At 43.0% G+C, this 19,560-nt stretch overlaps 1 protein-coding gene across 1 annotated transcript in view; it reads right to left on the bottom strand.

Annotated features, from left to right (window-relative positions):
- The window catches only part of LOC113137221 (heparan sulfate glucosamine 3-O-sulfotransferase 5), a 99,474-nt gene that overhangs the window by 37,331 nt on the left and 42,583 nt on the right, over positions 1–19,560 (bottom strand). Inside the window, exon 2 of the mRNA XM_026318728.1 lies at positions 14,695–14,770. The gene's annotated coding sequence lies outside the window, so the exon portion shown is untranslated. The remainder of the gene's footprint in view (positions 1–14,694; positions 14,771–19,560) is intronic.

Here is a 19,560-nt window from a genome sequence, read left to right as displayed (position 1 = left end):
CATGGGTGGAAATCCAGTCATTAAGAATAAATGTCTTGTTTGCGAGCGAACAAGTATTCAACAAGGCTGTACGTAACAACTTGTGACCTGTGACTCCCAGACTGCAAAGGAACTCGACTGAGCAGGCAGAGATTCCCTCACATGCAGCCCCGTGCTCAGATCCTTGCCAGCCGGTGACACACGAAGCGAGTACCCGCCATCTGGGATAGTCGGTCTAAGCCACCCGTGGCTATACTCCAAAGAGTGATGGAGGTCAAAGTTCCCATAACCCACAGGTGCTCCATTTAGGCAATAGCCAGGACTATTCCAGTAGCGAGGCAATGGACGACCATATCTCCACAAAAAACAACATCCTTGGGAAGACTGTCCTGTCTGATCAAAGTACGATTATTTCCAGAGTCTAAAAGGGCAACACTGAGTCTGTCTTCAGTAAACACAGCGATTGTTAGCTCCTCATGTTGACCTTCAGGAATCTCATCTCTCTCCAGCTCATCACCAGATGAGTCTGGAACAAGAATGGAATCTCACTCTGTAACTTTAAATTAATTTCAGAATTCTTCAAAACAGCACACTTTTTTTGCATAGTCTATGGTGTCATCAATATCCATAGCCACATATGCAGAACGGGCTTTACCTGTAAGCAGTGTATCCAGATGAAGAGCCCACTCATCCTGGGGCCATGGCATGCACGTGCAATCTTTTCAAAGGTGATCAGATAATGTTCTATATCCTCACCCTCACTAAAAGGTTGCATTTTGAGTCCTCTCCAACCAGAGAATCGTTCCAGATTAGAATGCTGTCCATTATCCATCTGCAATGGGTCAGGTGCTGGCACATCTTGGATTGTTATGGAGTGATGAGGACCAGTACCAAGCTCTGAGGTATGAGTGGACATAGATGCTAATCCTTCTACCATTTCAATGAATGAATCATTTCAATTTGCTATCTGTCCTGATGATCCCGTTGAACCTCCTGATGAAGCTGAGATCCTGTTCTCTCTTATCATCCCGGTCCGCTTGTTGTTGCAGAAGATTCAACATTCAGTCATATTTTCTGGCCATGAGTGCTTTATTCACATAGGGTGTTCCTACATAGAATGGAGTAAATTAACTTGGTTAACACATTTAAAAATCTTCTCTCTCAGATTATAGTCTTAAAAGGAGGGCCAGACAGGAACTCCTCCTGTACCTGACTGGTCAAATGCAGTGCTTGCTGGCTGTCACTGGTCTTTTCTGACTTGGTAAAAATGGTAAATAGCCCAAGGACACTATGACAAGTGGATCAGTAAAGTCAAGGATCAAACCACCATCTTTGGTTCATGGTCAACCTGCTCTAGCTCCTGAGCCGTAGTCACCGGCATGGCAAACTGGAAATATATAACTGTTCTATCAAACCACTAGATATGAAAATCAAGGTATATAATGAAGATATTTTCCCTACTGAAAATTTCTCTAACGATTTTTGGGAATAATTTCCAACTCCAACATTCCTCTACAGAGAAACATAGAAGTCTCTCTTCATTTAAACATCAACTTCTAAGTAACTGGATACTGCAATAGAATGCCTAATCACAATCATAATTGTTGCATGATTTTAAACATTATGAAGCTTAGGTGATCTTTCCCCTCACATTATGATTGTTCTCAGTTGGGCTATTCGTGCCTAATCTCTTTTTCGCCATCATGTCTTCTCCTAGCTGTCTAATCTCATACCACCTTCACTCCTCACATCACCATATCTGACCAGTGATCTGTATGTCTGCATTCCTAAAACCAATTCTGCCCACTTGTCTTTCAGATCTACAATTGCACAGCCAACCTCCTGCTCATGAACACCATAACCACTGTCTGAGGTTTCCATCAACCACCTGCAGGCTCAGCTCCACAACCACCACCAGCATCTACAGCAGACTCTGGGATCTGTCTTATCTCGTATCTCCGTGTGGGCCAGTGCCTAACAAAGACGTTTCACATTGCTGGAATCGAATCTCTAAAACATCCTCTGTGTTGCTTAACTAATTAAATGTTTGTTGTTAACTTCCATTAGCCGTAACGAGTCTCCAGGCAGGCACATTCTTCAGCACAACAGCCCTGGCAACAGTAGCTGGCCAGTAAGAATGAAGTGCAATAACAGTCATTCAAAAGTAAATGGCCAATAAGGACATATGTCACTTGCTTGACCTTGGGTTTACTGAGGCTCGGTCTGATCCCCTGTGGGGGAACTGCAGGGTTGTCCCACAGAGTTTGGTTGGTGTGAGCTGGTCAGCTGGATGCAAGGAGGATGTCTTTGGGTCTCTCCTCCGCATGGGCAATAAAAGCACTCTCTACCTCACGGTTCTGCTGCTGGTCCTCTCTTTCTGAGGGTCTTTGCCCTCAGAGCAAGAACCTTGAGGAGTCTGCAGGAATCATAAAATTTCCAAATCTGTCTTTTGTGTCTTGCCGCACTAGGTGGGGATTCCATCTGGTTAATCCGTCATCATGCTTGACACAATGTTATTGGCGCTAACCACTCAGCCACCGTGCTGCCCAAATTGTGAGACTAATCTTTTCTGTGTGTGAGTGTGAATGTTTTCTAAAATGGGAACAATAATTTCCTTTTCTTTTCAGCAAAGTTCAAACACATGACAAACTTTGCAACTAACCAGAGTCAGTAGTTCAGCAACAACATAAATGAGAGTCAATAAAACTTTGCATATTTGAATTAACCACAAGCATGAATGACGGGTAAACAATAGCATGGCTTCTATATCACACCGTAGTCTGCCAGAAATGCTCCGTATAAGTCTGGTCGCACATGTTACATATTTAACAGTCAAAGCAGAAATATAACAAGTCATTATATAGGTTTCAGGTTCTCACATTTAACCTATTTATTGCTGGGTGTGAGCAGGGGAAGTCTGTTTGCTAAGATGGGTCCTCTTTTTAAGAGCAAGTGGTCTGCTCTTTGTCAAATGGAGTCTTGACAGTGCAGTATTTGGTGGAGAGGGCTGTACCACAGGCTCAGGATAATACATATGTAGACACACATACTATAAGATAATGCACATGTAGACACACATACTCTAGGCACACATCTACTAAAATGTATGGCACAGCTCTGAAACCAGCTGTTCCACTATGTTTAAATTATCACCTGTCAGCACAAATTTAGCCTGCTTCTGAAAGGGCTGGAATTTAAATTTTCAGATGTGCCTAGAAATCACCCACCACCCTGCCTTTTGCTGTCATCCATTATAAAGTACAGGAAATTGTGGACTAGCCATCAATTATTCTGATTTCCTTTTAAAATCATAAGAATTTAGCTCAGTCCTACTGAGGCAGTTCTGCATAGTGACTATTGATGGAGTTTGAAAACTCTAAAGATTTTTAGGCTTCCTTTTACTCTAGTTAGAAACTATAAATGGGTGCATGCTGCATTTTCCAGCATGTGTTCATTTGTGTTAACATACTCTTTTTTTAAAGTGGGAACTCACATTGAACTAGGATGATTATAGTTAAGGTTTGAGCATGAGTTCATCTCAGTGCAGAGCTCACCTGAAGCTCACTCCGATGATTTTGATGACATCCTACATCCTTGTGTAAGTTACATATTTTACTAGGAAGTTTTCAATTCAACCAAATAGCAAAAATGTTTTTTTTGTTAATTTTTTTGCTTTCCAGTTCTGTTTATTCTAAACACATTAGATATTGTTGTTATGTTGTATCCCTTTGGGTAGGTCACAAGCCGAGGTTGGGATCCACAGAGATCCTCTGCATTCATTCACTATCTTCTAACTATTGTATATTGGTGATTATAGTGGTTATGTTTGGGCTATCTAGTTTTTGCAGATTTAAAGATGCCTGTTCCCAGCTTCAGCAACCTATTCTCACTACCAGGTTATCAAGTACTCATGCTTTGTCAACCCCATGGGTGTCTCATAAAATATCTACTTCAGGTTGAACTGTCTGTCTATTGTCTGTCTATAAAATTCCCCTCTGTGCCTACTGATATTTGATATGTATTTAATTTAACATGGACAAAAAAGACACACAACATTTGCCATATACACACCAGCGTCAGAGGGCAGATTCAGGCCCTTGGATTTTCAAAGTAAAACAGTATTTACAGTACACTGCAATTCATATTGCAATTGGCAATTCCAGCTCTCTCTCGGGTGAAAGGCAGGGGTACACCCTGGACAGGTCACCAGTCCATCGCAGGGCCAGATATAGACACACAAAGACAGACAACCTCACACACTCACACTCACTCCTACGGGCAATTTAGATTCACCAATCAACCTAATATGCATGTTTTTGGACTGTGCGAGGAAACCAGAGTACCCGGAGTAAACCCTCGCACAGGGCGAACATGCAAACTCCACACAGAAAGGCAACAGTGCTAACCACTCAGCCACCATGCTGCCCCCAAGAGAGATCATATTTCTCCTATATTAGCTTCTCTTCATTGGCTCCCTGTAAAATACAGAATAGAATTTAAAATCCTTCTTCTCATATACAAATCCCTTCATGATCAAGCTCCTTCATACCTTAAAGGCCTCATAGTACCATATTATCCCAATAGACCACTTCGCTCTCAGAGTGCAGGTCTACTTGTGGTTCCCAGTTTCCAAAAGCAGAATGGGAGGCAGAGCCTTTAGCTATCAAGCTCCTCTCCTGTGGAACCAGCTCCCAGCCTGGGTTCAGGAGGCAGACACTCTCTGTACTTTTAAGGCTAGACTTAAAACCTTCCTCTTTGACAAAGCATATATTTAGGGCTGGCTTCAGGCAACCCTGAACCATCCCTTAGTTATGCTGCCTAGACTGCCCGAGGACCATCGGTGCACTGAGCTCACCTACCCTAACCCTCCCCCCTTCCCTTCCCTTCCCGTCTCTTCCTCTCCTCCCACCTCACATGTATATTCCACCATTGAATGACACTAACCTTGTGCTCTCTCTCTCCCCTAGTTTGTGCTCTCTGTCTCTCTGTGCCTTCTGCAGGTGTCCCTGGTCCTGGAGCTGTATATCGCTGATGTGCAGTTACTGGTCCCACCAACCTGCAGTGTCTATTTGTTGTTTATTGTTGCTGTTCTCTTCTCTCTCCTCTATCCACTCACCCCAACCGGTCGAGGCAGATGGCCGCCCAAACTGAGCCCGGTTCTGCTGGAGGTTTTTTCTTCTGTTAAAGGGAGTTTTTCCTCTCCACTGCTGCCAAGTGCTGCTTATAAGGGATTTGTTGGGTTTTTAGTTTTAGTTTTTGTAAAGTGCCTTGAGATGATTTGTATTGTGATTTGGCGCTATACAAATAAAATTGAATTGAATTGAATTGAATTGATGCTGTCACTACTGTCATTTAATTGATTGACTGATTTGTAAAGTGGTCACTAAAAATTATTTGTAATGTGATCAACCACCTTTGAGGCCTATCAACTGCTACTGCAATCTGTGATTTGAGCAGTGTTTAAGTTACTCTGTAACTGTATGCTAATTACAGGGTGCTGTGATTCCAATTAGTGGATAACACTAATCTGTTGTTGCAGGACTACTCATTGTAGTACGTTTGGTAAATCGCCATGGACTGAACTGGATGAATTCAATAGCAAACCTCTCCTCTGTATGATAATAACATAACACCAACTCAGCACTTTTTATACACTTTTTCATAGTAATTGAAAATGTACAGTATACATACAGTATCTTGAGCTAGAAAAGTTACTGTATCAATGAGGGCGCAGCCCTCTGAGACAGAACTCGATCTCAACCGCATCAATGCATCTATACACTGAAGAGAAATTCATCCACGCCCACCTGGCGTTGGCCCCCTTGTCCAAACTGATGTCTACCCTCGAGTGCTTACAGGAGCTTCCTGAACATCATCATCAACAAGTGTAAGCTGCCCGTCCCCCCATCCCAGGATGCCCAGTTTGGCCGGTACAACTCCCTGCAGGTGCCACGCTGTGTACCAGTCTGTCCCCAATCTTCCGCCATCGCAACTTATCTCTCCACAACAGCATCAGAGCCCACCAAACTGAAGGCGCTGGTGTCAACATTCTCCCCCCATCAAGTAGCTGGCCAATCTAGCGGTAGGGGGTTTTCCCACTGTCCCGGCATTGGAACAGAGCCTGGTATCGCTGTTCAGGGAAAAGTGTTATTTGCCGGGTGGTGGCCCACCTCTCCCGGGGATGTGTTAGCTGCTAAACTATTGGACAGGTCCCATCAATATGCCTTCCAGACCATCGCTGAGGTGAATGACAATGGCGTCCTGGCTCACTCCTCTGAGATGGCCACCTGGGAGATGATGGCACACAGAAACATCTGGCTACATCCCTCCCCCATCCTGGAGACTGAGGAGGGATCTGTTGGAGGGTCCCATCGGGACCCCACTTCCAGGAGCTCGTGAAGGAGCTCTAAATCACTGCAGACTAAGCAAAGAGGTTCTGGCACCATGTCACAGCCTCACCATCCTCCTGTGGGCTGTGATTATCATAAGGCAGCCATGGCTGATTCACATGCATTCCCCACACAGTGCAGCCCTCTTGTCGCCAGAATACTCTTCAGTTTGCACAGCCCCATCTGCCATTTAGCTGGGTGATAGAAACATGCGTCGCATCGCTGGCGCATGTGTGAGTGCTGCTAACAGAAACTCTGTTCCTGAAACTCCCTTTGACAACAGATCTTGACAACAGATTTGTGTTGTTCCATCAGTTGATGCGGCCTGTGGATTAAACTCCCATTATTTCATAGTTCCCAAGAAATCAGGAGAGTTGAGGCTCTACTGATGGCAATAGCGTCCGCAAAGAGGAACGATCTGTTAGTTCTCTCAGTATCCCCAGCTTGTCTTCAGATTAGGGAGGACTGAAGTGCGGCTACTCACTAGCTCGTTCAGATCTAGAGTGATCAGACTGGAGGATTTCTTTCCTCCTCCCCATGCATCCACAGAGGAGGCAGCATCACATCTTCTCTGCCTCGTGCATGTTATGTGGAAAGCATGGCAGAGCACTTTTTTGTTCACTGCAGAGTGTGCTCAATCCGGCTCCTCTCTCTACCTAACATCTGTAATCTTGTAATCCAACTGGCAAGTTGAGTGTGCATGGATGCTGCACAGACGTTCATATGTCATTCAGATACTGATACAGGACCCAATTGCAGGATTAAGTAGGAACAAAAATAGCTTATTTAAACAACACAAGTTCACTGGATCCACCAGGCTAATCCGTCTTCGGACAAAGAAAAGAAAACCCTCGGGACAAACAAACAAAGGCAACGTGGCACTTGAAGTAAGCACTTGGCCGAGGGAACAGGTGCAGGAGACCTGAAAAAACAAGGTAATGCAGGTAAGTATTCACTCACGAAAAACCGTAGGCAAGAAATTAGCCGCACTTCACTACTGCGTGAGGTAAACGGACGAACCGGCGATGACATGGAGGAGAACCGGAGTCTTTATTGACGGGGTGAGTAATTTAGCGCAGGTGTTGCTCATTCACACTGCCCGATCTTCCTCTGCACCTGCTAATTAAACACACAGGGTAGACAGACAGAACACACGAGGAAGAGGGGAAAAGAGACGAGGACCTCATTACAGTACCCCCTGCCCCCTTACTGTTGCCCCCTGGTGACTCCACGGTTTTTTAGGGTGCCGCTGATGAAAATCCCTAATTAGTTTAGGGTCCAGGATGGCGGCGTGCAGGAACCACTGATGCTCCTCCGGTCCATATCCTTCCCAGTCGACCAGATATTGTAGCCCTCTTCTTCTCTGCCACACATCAAGGAGACTGTGAAGGCCGAAGCATTGTCAATGACTCGAGGAGCGGGAGGTGGAGGGGCCAAGGGGTTGAGAGGGCTGGTGACTACTGGTTTGATTTATGAAATGCGGAATACTGGGTGCATCTTTAAAGTGGCTGGGAGATGGAACCGGACTGTCACTGGATTGATGATCCTCTCGATTTTGAAAGTACAGTACAGACCAAAAGTTTGGACACACCTTCTCATTCAAAGAGTTTTCTTTATTTTCATGACTATGAAAACTGTAGATTCACACTGAAGGCATCAAAACTATGAATTAACACATCTGGAATTATATACATAACAAAAAAGCGTGAAACAACTGAAAATATGTCATATTCTAGGTTCTTCAAAGTAGCCACCTTTTGCTTTGATTACTGCTTTGCACACTCTTGGCATTCTCTTGATGAGCTTCAAGAGGTAGTCACCTGAAATGGTCTTCCAACAGTCCTGAAGGAGTTCCCAGAGATGCTTAGCACTGATTGGCCCTTTTGCCTTCACTCTGCGGTCCAGCTCACCCCAAACCATCTCGATTGGGTTCAGGTCCGGTGACTGTGGAGGCCAGGTCATCTGGCGCAGGACCCCATCACTCTCCTTCTTGGTCAAATAGCCCTTACACAGCCTGGAGGTGTGTTTGGGGTCATTGTCCTGTTGAAAAATAAATGATGGTCCAACTAAACGCAAACCGGATGGAATAGCATGCCGCTGCAAGATGCTGTGGTAGCCATGCTGGTTCAGTATGCCTTCAATTTTGAATAAATCCCCAACAGTGTCACCAGCAAAGCACCCCCACACCATCACACCTCCTCCTTCATGCTTCACGGTGGGAACCAGGCACGTAGAGTCCATCCGTTCACCTTTTCTGCGTCGCACAAAGACACGGTGGTTGGAACCAAAGATCTCAAATTTGGACTCATCAGACCAAACCACAGATTTCCACTGGTCTAATGTCCATTCCTTGTGTTTTTTAGCCCAAACAAGTCTCTTCTGCTTGTTGCCTGTCCTTAGCAGTGGTTTCCTAGCAGATATTCTACCATGAAGGCCTGATTCACACAGTCTCCTCTTAACAGTTGTTCTAGAGATGTGTCTGCTGCTAGAACTCTGTGTGGCATTGACCTGGTCTCTAATCTGAGCTGCAGTTAACCTGCGATTTCTGAGGCTGGTGACTCGGATGAACTTATCCTCCGCAGCAGAGGTGACTCTTCGTCTTCCTTTCCTGGGGCGGTCCGCATGTGAGCCAGTTTCTTTGTAGCGCTTGATGGTTTTTGTGACTGCACTTGGGGACACTTTCAAAGTTTTCCCAATTTTTTGGACTGACTGACCTTCATTTCTTAAAGTAATGATGGCCACTCGTTTTTCTTTACTTAGCTGCTTGTTTCTTGCCATAATACAAATTCTAACAGTCTATTCAGTAGGACTATCAGCTGTGTATCCACCTGACTTCTGCACAACACAACTGATGGTCCCAACCCCATTTATAAGGCAAGAAATCCCACTTATTAAACCTGACAGGGCACACCTGTGAAGTGAAAACCATTTCAGGTGACTACCTCTTGAAGCTCATCAAGAGAATGCCAAGAGTGTGCAATGCAGTAATCAAAGCAAAAGGTGGCTACTTTGAAGAACCTAGAATATGACATATTTTCAGTTGTTTCACACTTTTTTGTTATGTATATAATTCCAGATGTGTTAATTCATAGTTTTGATGCCTTAAGTGTGAATCTACAGTTTTCATAGTCATGAAAATAAAGAAAACTCTTTGAATGAGAAGGTGTGTCCAAACTTTTGGTCTGTACTGTATGTACCGGGGCAATAATTTTCAGGAGTCTTGAGTGGTACATTCCTGGTTGATAACCAGATCTCCTGGCCTGGTTGGTACTGAGGGGCAGGGAGGTGGTGGCGGTCCACGATTCGCCAATTTTGCTCAGCGGTCCTCCATGGTGCCGCTTGTGTAACCCGTTAGACTCGGCAACACCGGTGTAGGTGATGCAGCGAGGGGACTACCACTTCTGGTTCCTGAGCCTGGAACAGGGGGGGTTGATAACCTAAGCAGACCTCAAACGGGATACACCCTGTGGCCGAGCTGAGCTGAGAATTATGGGTGTACTCGATCTAAGGTAGGTGCATACTCCAGGAGGCAGGACAGAATCGTGGACCGCCTCTAGTTCCTGGTTGACCCGCTCAGCCTGGCCATTGCCCTGGGGGTGGAACCCTGATGACCTTAGCACCTACGGACCGGCAAAATGACCTCCCTACTCGGGAGGTGAATTGGTGAACCCGAGGTGAAAATGTCTCCGCCACTCATGGGGGCTCAGCCCGGTCCTACCCAGCTACATAGGCTCTTCAGGCTCTGCCAGAGGCGACGGGGGTATGGGGAGTGGTGTAGTACTGGGCGGTCGACTGGTGAGCTAGTGTCCGCATGTACTCGGTGAACTGGCTGAGCTGTTCAGATAGTCCATTGCAGGTTCATACCTGTCCTTGTAGAACATGCTCATGCTTGCCCAGCAAGATTCCTTGCCGGGCATGAGCCTCCTGAAGCTGGGGTCCGCTTGCTGTTCTCTCGGGGGGTAAATCCTCTGGGTCCATTGGGGCCAGTTCGTTCTGTTAAGATACTGATAAAGGACCCAAATGCAGGATTAAGTACGAACAAAAATAGCTTATTTAAACAACACAAGTTCACTTTATCCACCAGGCTAATCCGTCTTCGGACAAAGGAAAGAAAACCCTCGGCAAACAAAGGCAACACGCCGCTCGAGGTAACCACTTGGCCGAGGGAACAGGTGCAGGAGACCTGAAAAAACAAGGTAATGCAGGTAAGTATCCACTCACGAAAAATCGTAGTCCAATTAGCCGCACTTCACTACTGCGTGAGGTAAACGGACGAAATGGCGATGACACGGAGGAGAACCGGAGTCTTTATTGCCGGGGTGAGTAATTTAGAGCAGGTGTTGCTCATTCACACTGCTCGATCTTCCTCTGCACCTGCTAATTAAACACACAGGGTAGACAGACAGAACAAACGAGGAAGAGGGGAAAAGAGACAAGAGGACCTGTGAGGGCAATACCACTACCTCATGACAGTCATCTCTTTTAGATGAGCGATTGGCTTAGGGCTCAGTTCTTTATTATGTCGGTGCTTGTGCATACTACCTGGCACTTGCTTCGCTTTGGGTCAGGCGGTCTGTTGCGATTCTTTTTTCTGGCTCTTCTCCTGGATTGCCAGGCCCAGTGAGGCGTGAAGCATTTTTGGCTATCGCCAGATGTGTTTGTGACTTTAAGGCATTAGCAACAGCCCAAAGGATTGTCCTCCATTGAGAAAGAATGCTGGTTACGTATTGTAATCCAAGATTCTGTGAATTAGGTGCAGCCCTCTGGGCTGTGGGCCCCACTGGTACCTCGAGCTGGCTGAAGAAAAGACTGGTTCAGTTCTTGGGGAAGAGCTCGCACAAACGATCATGATTAAGACACTCAGTTCAGGTGACGGGGCCCACATTAGATGATCACAGACAAATTGTTCTTCAGTGTTCAGGCGTGAAGAAGAGATATGACCCATTAGCGATTGCCCTGAGAGCTGCACCCCATTCACAGAATTTTGGTTTACAATAGGTAACCAATGATCCGTGTAGAGAGACTGCAATGTTTCTCAGTAAATATATAAAAAATGCTATATTTATATCATGTTTCTCTTTATATTACCTGTTACCTCACTGGAACATTTGTGCCTCCAGCTGTTTATATCAACAAACTACCTCAACAATTGACAGTCGATGGAAACTCAAATGTGTTCATAATTTGCAACACAATTGGAAAACCGACGCAGTTGTCAACTTATATTTCTGAAATAATATGAATGCAAGGCACATTATCGTTCTAGATTTTATTGCATTATGCATCATCTTGAATGCAAGTGAACACAAAATGGACTACACTCAGGAAACTACAAAATGATGCTACGTATGGTTTCTTTTATGTCTCTATTCATTTAGCAAATATTTATTTTTGACCTACATTACAATAAATCCATGTGTGATAATGAAAACAATTTTTCAGGTACTAATGCACACATTTACAAATGTCATCAACAATGAGCAGTTAGCTGAAGGAAGCTCAGAAGTAATTAATGTAAAAACTGCTGAAAAGGCCCAACCACACAAAACAACCAGTGAATATTACAGGGTAAACAAAGTTTTAATAGGAGAGTCAGGCATCCCCCTCCATTAGATTTATGGTTTTTGGTGTACATTTGCATTGTTTACACATGCCAACAATCTTAATTTGGTGATATGTCAGAGCGGAACTGTCACTTCATTTCAGAATAAGCCTATAAAGCAGCAAAGGTGCTGACACATGAGAAGAGATATGAAAGGTAGGATTAATCATGTGCCACCGAATGTGAATAAGGACGGACGTAGCTCAGCTAAGCTGGAGGGAAAGAGGCATGTGGGGGTGAGGGTGTGGATGGCATGTGGATGAGCATGGTGTGGATTTACTGCTCTGCCTATCAACGTTCAATTCCACCCCTACCCAGCTGAGGTTGGTACTAAACTAACAGCACATGCTGGTGAGGCAGCAGCACGTCTCATCAGCCATCTAGAGTAGAGCAGATAGTCCATGTCAAAGACAAAGTCAAAAGCCAAGGTCAGGCAGAGAGGTATGGCCCATATACTGTATCTGATACTACACCAATATGTCAAAGTGACTTGCATTCATATATCAAGACCAGATAAAAATATTTGCTTCGCAAACTATCAGCATGCAGGTGTTCAGATAAGTAACCATGGCTGTGCTGATTGTCTCAAACCACCTCAGTGGCTTCCCTACCTTAACCTTCCTTCTAAACTGCTGTTTAGACCTCAGACTCAAATCCAAACATAAACTGATTTCAGAATCCCTTTTTTCACCATTGCAAAATTACCTGCTCTTTGTACAGCATTTTAAGATGTCTTAATTTGTTAATTCATCTACTTTCTGTTTAATTCTACCTGTGTTTTCCCTCATTTGTAAATAGTAAAGTAAATATTTAAAATACATGACTGGCATCATTTGTGTTTTTTCACACAATAAACTCATCACTGAATTTTATTAACTGACTGGTCGATCCACCAGTAAGGGATCTGCTGCCCCAAAATTATGAAGATTCTTTATGATATTAGTAATTCCTAATCCACACATTATAAACATATTTATGTTTGCTACAAACGTCTTCTATCTGACCGAACAAAAAATATTGAGGCTTTTTTTCTTTGCGCCAAGCTACATATCATGTCATGACACTTAGTGCCTGGTCATATTTCAGACCACTAACTATTTGTTTAGGTCATATACAGTGGGTACGGAAAGTATTCAGACCCCTTTAAATTTTTCACTCCTTGTGTCAGCACCCCATCTTGACAGAAAAAACCAGAAATGTAGAAATTTTTGCAAATTTATTAAAAAAGAAAAACTGAAATATCACATGGTCATAAGTATTCAGACCCTGTGCAGTGACACTCATATTTAACTCACATGCTGTCCATTTCTTCTGATCCTCCTTGAGATGGTTCTGCTCCTTCATTGGAGTCCAGCTGTGTTTAATTAAACTGATTGGACTTGATTAGGAAAGGCACACACCTGTCTATATAAGACCTTACAGCTCACAGTGCATGTCAGAGCAAATGAGAATCATGAGGTCGAAGGAACTGCCCAAGGAGCTCAGAGACAGAATTGTGGCAAGGCACAGATCTGACCAAGGTTACAAAAGAATTTCTGCAGCACTCAAGGTTCCTAAGAGCACAGTGGCCTCCATAATCCTCAAATGGAAAAAGTTTGGGACGACCAGAACTCTTCCTAGACCTGGCTGTCCAGCCAAACTGAGCAATCGTGGGAGAAGAGCCTTGGTGAGAGAGGTAAAGAAGAACCCAAAGATCACTGTGGCTAAGCTCCAGAGATGCAGTAGGGAGATGGGAGAAAGTTCCACAAAGTCAACTATCACTGCAGCCCTCCACCAGTCTGGGCTTTATGGCAGAGTGGCCCAACGGAAGCCTCTCCTCAGTGCAAGACACATGAAAGCCCGCTTAGAGTTTGCCAAAAAACATATGAGGGACTCCCAGACTATGAGAAATAAGATTCTTTGGTCTGATGAGACCAAGATTGAACTTTTTGGCGTTAATTCTAAGCGGTATGTGTGGAGAAAACCAGGCACTGCTCATCACCTGCCCAATACAATCCCTACAGTGAAACATGGTGGTGGGAGCATCATGTTGTGGGGGTGTTTTTCAGCTGCAGGGACAGGACGACTGGTTGCAATTGACGGAAAGATGAATGCTGCCAAGTACAGAGATATCCTGGAAGAAAACCTCTTCCAGAGTGCTCAGGACCTCAGACTGGGCCGAAGGTTCACCTTTCAACAGGACAATGACCCTAAGCACACAGCTAAAATAACAAAGGAGTGGCTTCGGAACAACTCTGTGACCGTTCTTGACTGGCCCAGCCAGATCCCTGACCTAAACCCAATTGAGCATCTTTGGAGAGACCTGAAAATGGCTGTCCACCAACGTTCACCATCCAACCTGACAGAACTGGAGAGGATCTGCAAGGAAGAATGGCAGAGGATCCCCAAATCCAGGTGTGAAAAACGTATTGCATCATTCCCAAGAAGACTCATGGCTGTACTAGCTCAAAAGGGTGCTTCTACTCAATACGGAGCACAGGGTCTGAATACTTATGACCATGTGATATTTCAGTTTTTCTTTTTTAATAAATTTGCAAAAATTTCTACATTTCAGTTTTTTTCTGTCAAGATGGGGTGCTGAGTGTACATTAATGAGAAATAAAATGAACTTTTTTGATTTTGGCAAATGGCTGCAACGACACAAAGAGTGAAAAATTTAAAGGGGTCTGAATACTTTCCGTACCCACTGTAGATTCTTGTGCATTCTGATGGTTCAGTACATACCCCCTATTCCTCATGACTGCCACAGGTGGTGTTTTGCACTTGGATACTTCTTTATGCACACATGCAGGTCCAGTATCTACAATGTAAAAATAGAAATTGACAAAATAAGCAATACTTATTTGTACTGTATTTTCTGGGCTATAAACCTTTATTAAAAATTTTAAATGAAAAATGTACTGTCTCCACTCTTTTTTAAATATAAATCATCACATCACATAAATATATGACCAAACAGGCTGATTTCCTACCTCTAGAAAGGCGCATCCATTTTCTAGGTTGCATGAAAAATGGGACACAGTGGCTTCCATCCACTGGGTAACCATACCAGTACTGCAAAGGTTAGGAGATAAATCCCCACCAGTGATGCTAAAAATATTCACCTTAATGATAGTGCAAACAAGTTGCACTTTGCGGAAAGAAGTCCCTGGAAGCCAGAAACAGCTTATAGTTTATATTAAACTGGGTTAGGGTATGGATGTGACTATACTACTGATACAATTGGTCTATCACAAAAATATTTGTACTGTTGAATTAATTTATTTATTATATAGTATATTTGAAAACAACCAATACTGAATGGAAAACACCTAATAACCCCTAGATTGGTACCAAGAGTCTAGCTCTAAAGGTATATCAGCCCATGCCCTGCTCTAAAAACAAAAGAATCTTAAAATCATTTTTGTTCTTCACTGGTAGCCTGTGAAATGAGGCCAGTACAGGAGAGTTGTGGCTTCTCTTATTGGTACCACTCCGTGCTGTTTTTGAACCAGCTGCAGGTGAGATAAAGCTGGCTGACTAAATCCTATATAGGGACAATTGCAATGGTTCAGGTGAGAATAAAAACATTAACTTTTATCTTCAAATCTTTAACAGACAGGAATGGTTGATGAAAGAAACTAGTGTTGATAGGAGAGATGATTTGTTTATCAAATTTTAAACCTGGATCAGAATCCGACATCCCTAAGATATGTTAAATGGACTGTTGATTGTAGTATACAACCATTTGACAGCCAGAATTTTACATCCTAAATGTAGTTCAGAAGCAAGCATCTCTAGAGTTCAGTATGAGATACAGTTAAATGTCATCTGTTTAACAATGGCAAGAGATTTAATGTCATAGGCAAAATAAAATAACTGAGAACTGAGACATTCACATAACATTACACTGATTTGTACAACTGGTTAAGTTTTTTTCACTTCTGTTTAGAATCTGTTTTTTAACAGAAATAAGATCAACCAATCAGCATGCTTGATCCAGAGCTGTACGATGCATTGTTGCAATTTTTGGGTGTTGGCTCCTCTAGGAACCTCAGCAACTTACCCAAGGAATGTTTACACAAAAGTGCAATATTATGATGCATTACAGAACAGTCCATGAGACATGACAAAGGTTCATATTTGTGGAAACCCTGTTGATGAGGCTAACTGCACTGAAAAAACACAGCCTCCTTCCACAAATGAGTTTTTCCAAAGGCTTCTGCCTGGATGACTCTTTTCTGCATGCTACAAACTGATGGAATCATGCAGATCCTGGATAGCTACTGATCACCTTCTTAGTTTTGAGAATTATACACTGCAGGCCGCTCCTGTCCTCAGTGGTAATGGTAGTGCATTATGGTAATATGAAGAGCACCATCACAAAACAATAGATTAAATTTCTTGAGCTGCTGCAAGATGTACTTCCTCCGTCCTGCCATCATATGTTTTCGCACCTGAGGTCCTAAGAGGCTATGGTTATCGTGGAAGCTAAAAAACTCCACTGTGTTGCCTGGGGAACAGTGTTTACATTTATGGGTTAGACTTGCTGGTTTCATAAAGGTCCAAGCTGCAGCAACATTTATAGAAGCTTGATCTCTCAGTGAAAAACAAGAGACAGTGTTTTTTTTTTTTTGTTTTTTTTTGGCTGCACCCGATGACCAGATGGCACACAGACTCCTCAACCTCACCAGAGATGAGCCCAGTGAGGGTGGTGTCTTCGGTAAGCTTAAGGAGTTTGATGGAAACTTGTGACTCTCACAGTCAGAGCAGTCAGGAGTGACAGAAAGGGCTGTTGCCCATCAACGTTGCATTTTGGTGATTTACAGAGAATAAAACCCAGTGTTACCCACAACTCGGTGGCCCCTGTGTGACGTGTAACAAAAACAGTGCCATTACTCTACATTGCAACTGTAAGTTACCTCACGCAAGGTTCTTTAGTGCAGCAATACACACTTATGGCAATATTAGAATATCAATTTTGAAGTCAAAGCACATCAGTAAGAATTATATTGCTTCAGTTCATGTCCTCATACCACAGAAAGGACTGGGAGATAGATGTGGGTGATTAAAATGCTGAAGGCTAACCCACAAGGTCAAAGGCTGCAGGTCAAATTCCACAGGCCAAAGTGCCTAAGAATGATGTGCAGCTGCAACTGTGTAAAACAGTGATTGCATTGTAAAGAAATTCAGTAGATCACATATGACAGGGTCATGTGCTGTACCACTGCTACATTGTAGAGATTACCGTACCTGTAGACAACAGACTCTGCCAATCATGACCATGCTTACACATTGCAGTGATGAGAATGTGTTTACCAGGCCTTGCAGAACAAATATTCCGATAATTTATGCAAATGTGCATACAAGTCGATTAATTTTAATTATTAAAATGAGGCAGCTCTGTGTGCAACAGATTGTTCTACTGGTGAATCAGTGGCATCTTAAACCGTAATTATTAACAACAACATTGTACTTGGGTAAAACAAGAGTACGAGAGAGCAGGATTTCCTGTGGCTGGCACAAAATGTGAGTCAAAAGTACATAACATTTTTACACTGTCTTTTTGTTTTTCTCATATTCTTTGTGCAAAGGAAGGTTTTTACTGAGAGAATAATTTTAATGCACTGTATTACTACTTACTGCTTATTTTCCTAGTTTTGAGTATAATTTCTATGATTTTATAATTTCACTGTCATCACCAAATTAATTGCTGAGATCAGGGAATGTAGCAGCAGTTTCAGGTTCCTGGTGTTGTTCATGCTGGCTCACCGTCCTGACTAACTGATACACCTGAATAGAACAGAACCATTGTTTATGTGAGCAAAAGTGTAGTTTTGGATTTTGTCTTCCCTTAATAATAAAAACCTTCATTTAAAAACTGCATGATGTGTTTACTTGTCTTATCTTCAACTAATATTTACATTTGTTTGATGATCTGAAACAAAGTGTGACAAACATGCAAAAAAGTAAGAAATCAGGACTATAACTATAACTGTAATAATACCTTATGCCTTAAGCTATAATGAAATAAAGGTAATATTTTCCACAGGGCCAACACTTTTTCACACCACTGTAAGTTCTGTTCCCAACTTTGAAATCTACTTCATAAAGTCAACCAGCTTTCTTAAGTCAAACTTTCCAAAGAAGCCTTAAAACAACCCCTGTGTTAATGAGTTTTTGTTAATTAGTGTGGATGACTTTTGTGGGGATATAGCAGTCAAATGATTAACAAAGACAAATAGCTTTTGTGTCCACTCTCTCTTGTCTCACCTCTGCAGCCGTAGTGATCTTGCTCTTGTGTAACCTGTTCTTATCAGGCCTGTTTTTATATGAACCAAAACTGCTAATGTGTTCATTTGTAACATGACCTGGCAAAAGGCTGAGGGAGGGAGTGAGAAGGATAGGTTGTTGCGTGAAAAACTGCAGTGTCACCACAAGCCCACTTTTAGCCCTCTTGCATCAGGTTTCTGTGTATGCGTTGATGCAGCCCCAGGAAACAGATGTCCTTGTGTGTTGGATTATAGTTATTTATGGGTTAGACTTGCTGGTTTCATAAAGGTCCAAGCTGCAGCAACATTTATAGAAGCTTGATCTCTCAGTGAAAAACAAGAGGTTGCTTTAACAATCGATGAGCACTCTATCTTTAGAGTCAGACAGATTCAGATAATAAAATATCAAAAGAGTGTATAAGGCAATAACAGGATTAAAGGGTCCATGCCTGAAAGTGGTTTCTCACTGATATTTGGGCATTTCAGGTCATCCATTAGGCCAGCCATAGCAATAAGGAAGTTACTCAACATTATCAGTGGTGAAAAACAAAGAAGTGAAAAGCAAATCTAAATATGTAGTAGACAAAACACCTGTGGGGTCTTTACAGATGCCTCTACCCCTTGACTCAGGCTCGATGCCTTTTTAAGGTGGACAGCTTATCAAGATGAGCAACGTGTTGAGAGGGGAACTTGGAAGTTAAGGAGGGAAAACAACACAAATTGTGCCTCTGGGTGAAAAGCTGCATCCTGTACCACCGTATCTTTAACAGGAAAGATCTGCAGAATAAGAGTAATGTATTCAGGGGTAGACAAAACCTTGTTCCAGACATCTGGTGGTGGGGTGACCATATGTGACGTGGAACCATCATATAGTCTGTGTACATTATATATATATATTTTATGCATACTAAATACCATGTATTTTGCACACGCACACCTAAAAGGTCCTGGGGAAATTACTAAGGAAATTACCAAGCAGATGCAGATACAAAAAACAGACCTGGCTTCAAAGGAAAACTGTATAAAAATTAACCTTGCATTTGGAATTGGGTTTTGGGGAAATAGAGCTCCCCCAAAATTTCTGTATTTGAGTATTTACTTTAACCAGAAGCTGCATGTGAGATATTCATTAATACACAGACCACACACACAACCATCATTTAAGGCCATGCACCACAGACAGCACATACTCTGTTTCAGCAAAGTGCCACCTGACAGAGTGATCTAAAGAAATAGTTTTACCTGTGAGGGATCAGTGTGCAGAGGATACAGAAAAACCTTAAACCTTGGCATGCACTGACACATGCACTGGTTGACAGGTGAACATTCGTATATTTTG

Source organism: Mastacembelus armatus, chromosome 24, assembly GCF_900324485.2.
Source record: "Mastacembelus armatus chromosome 24, fMasArm1.2, whole genome shotgun sequence".
Taxonomy (NCBI): domain Eukaryota; kingdom Metazoa; phylum Chordata; class Actinopteri; order Synbranchiformes; family Mastacembelidae; genus Mastacembelus; species Mastacembelus armatus.
Note: the sequence above shows the minus strand (reverse complement) of the source record. Positions and strands in the feature narration are given on the sequence as shown.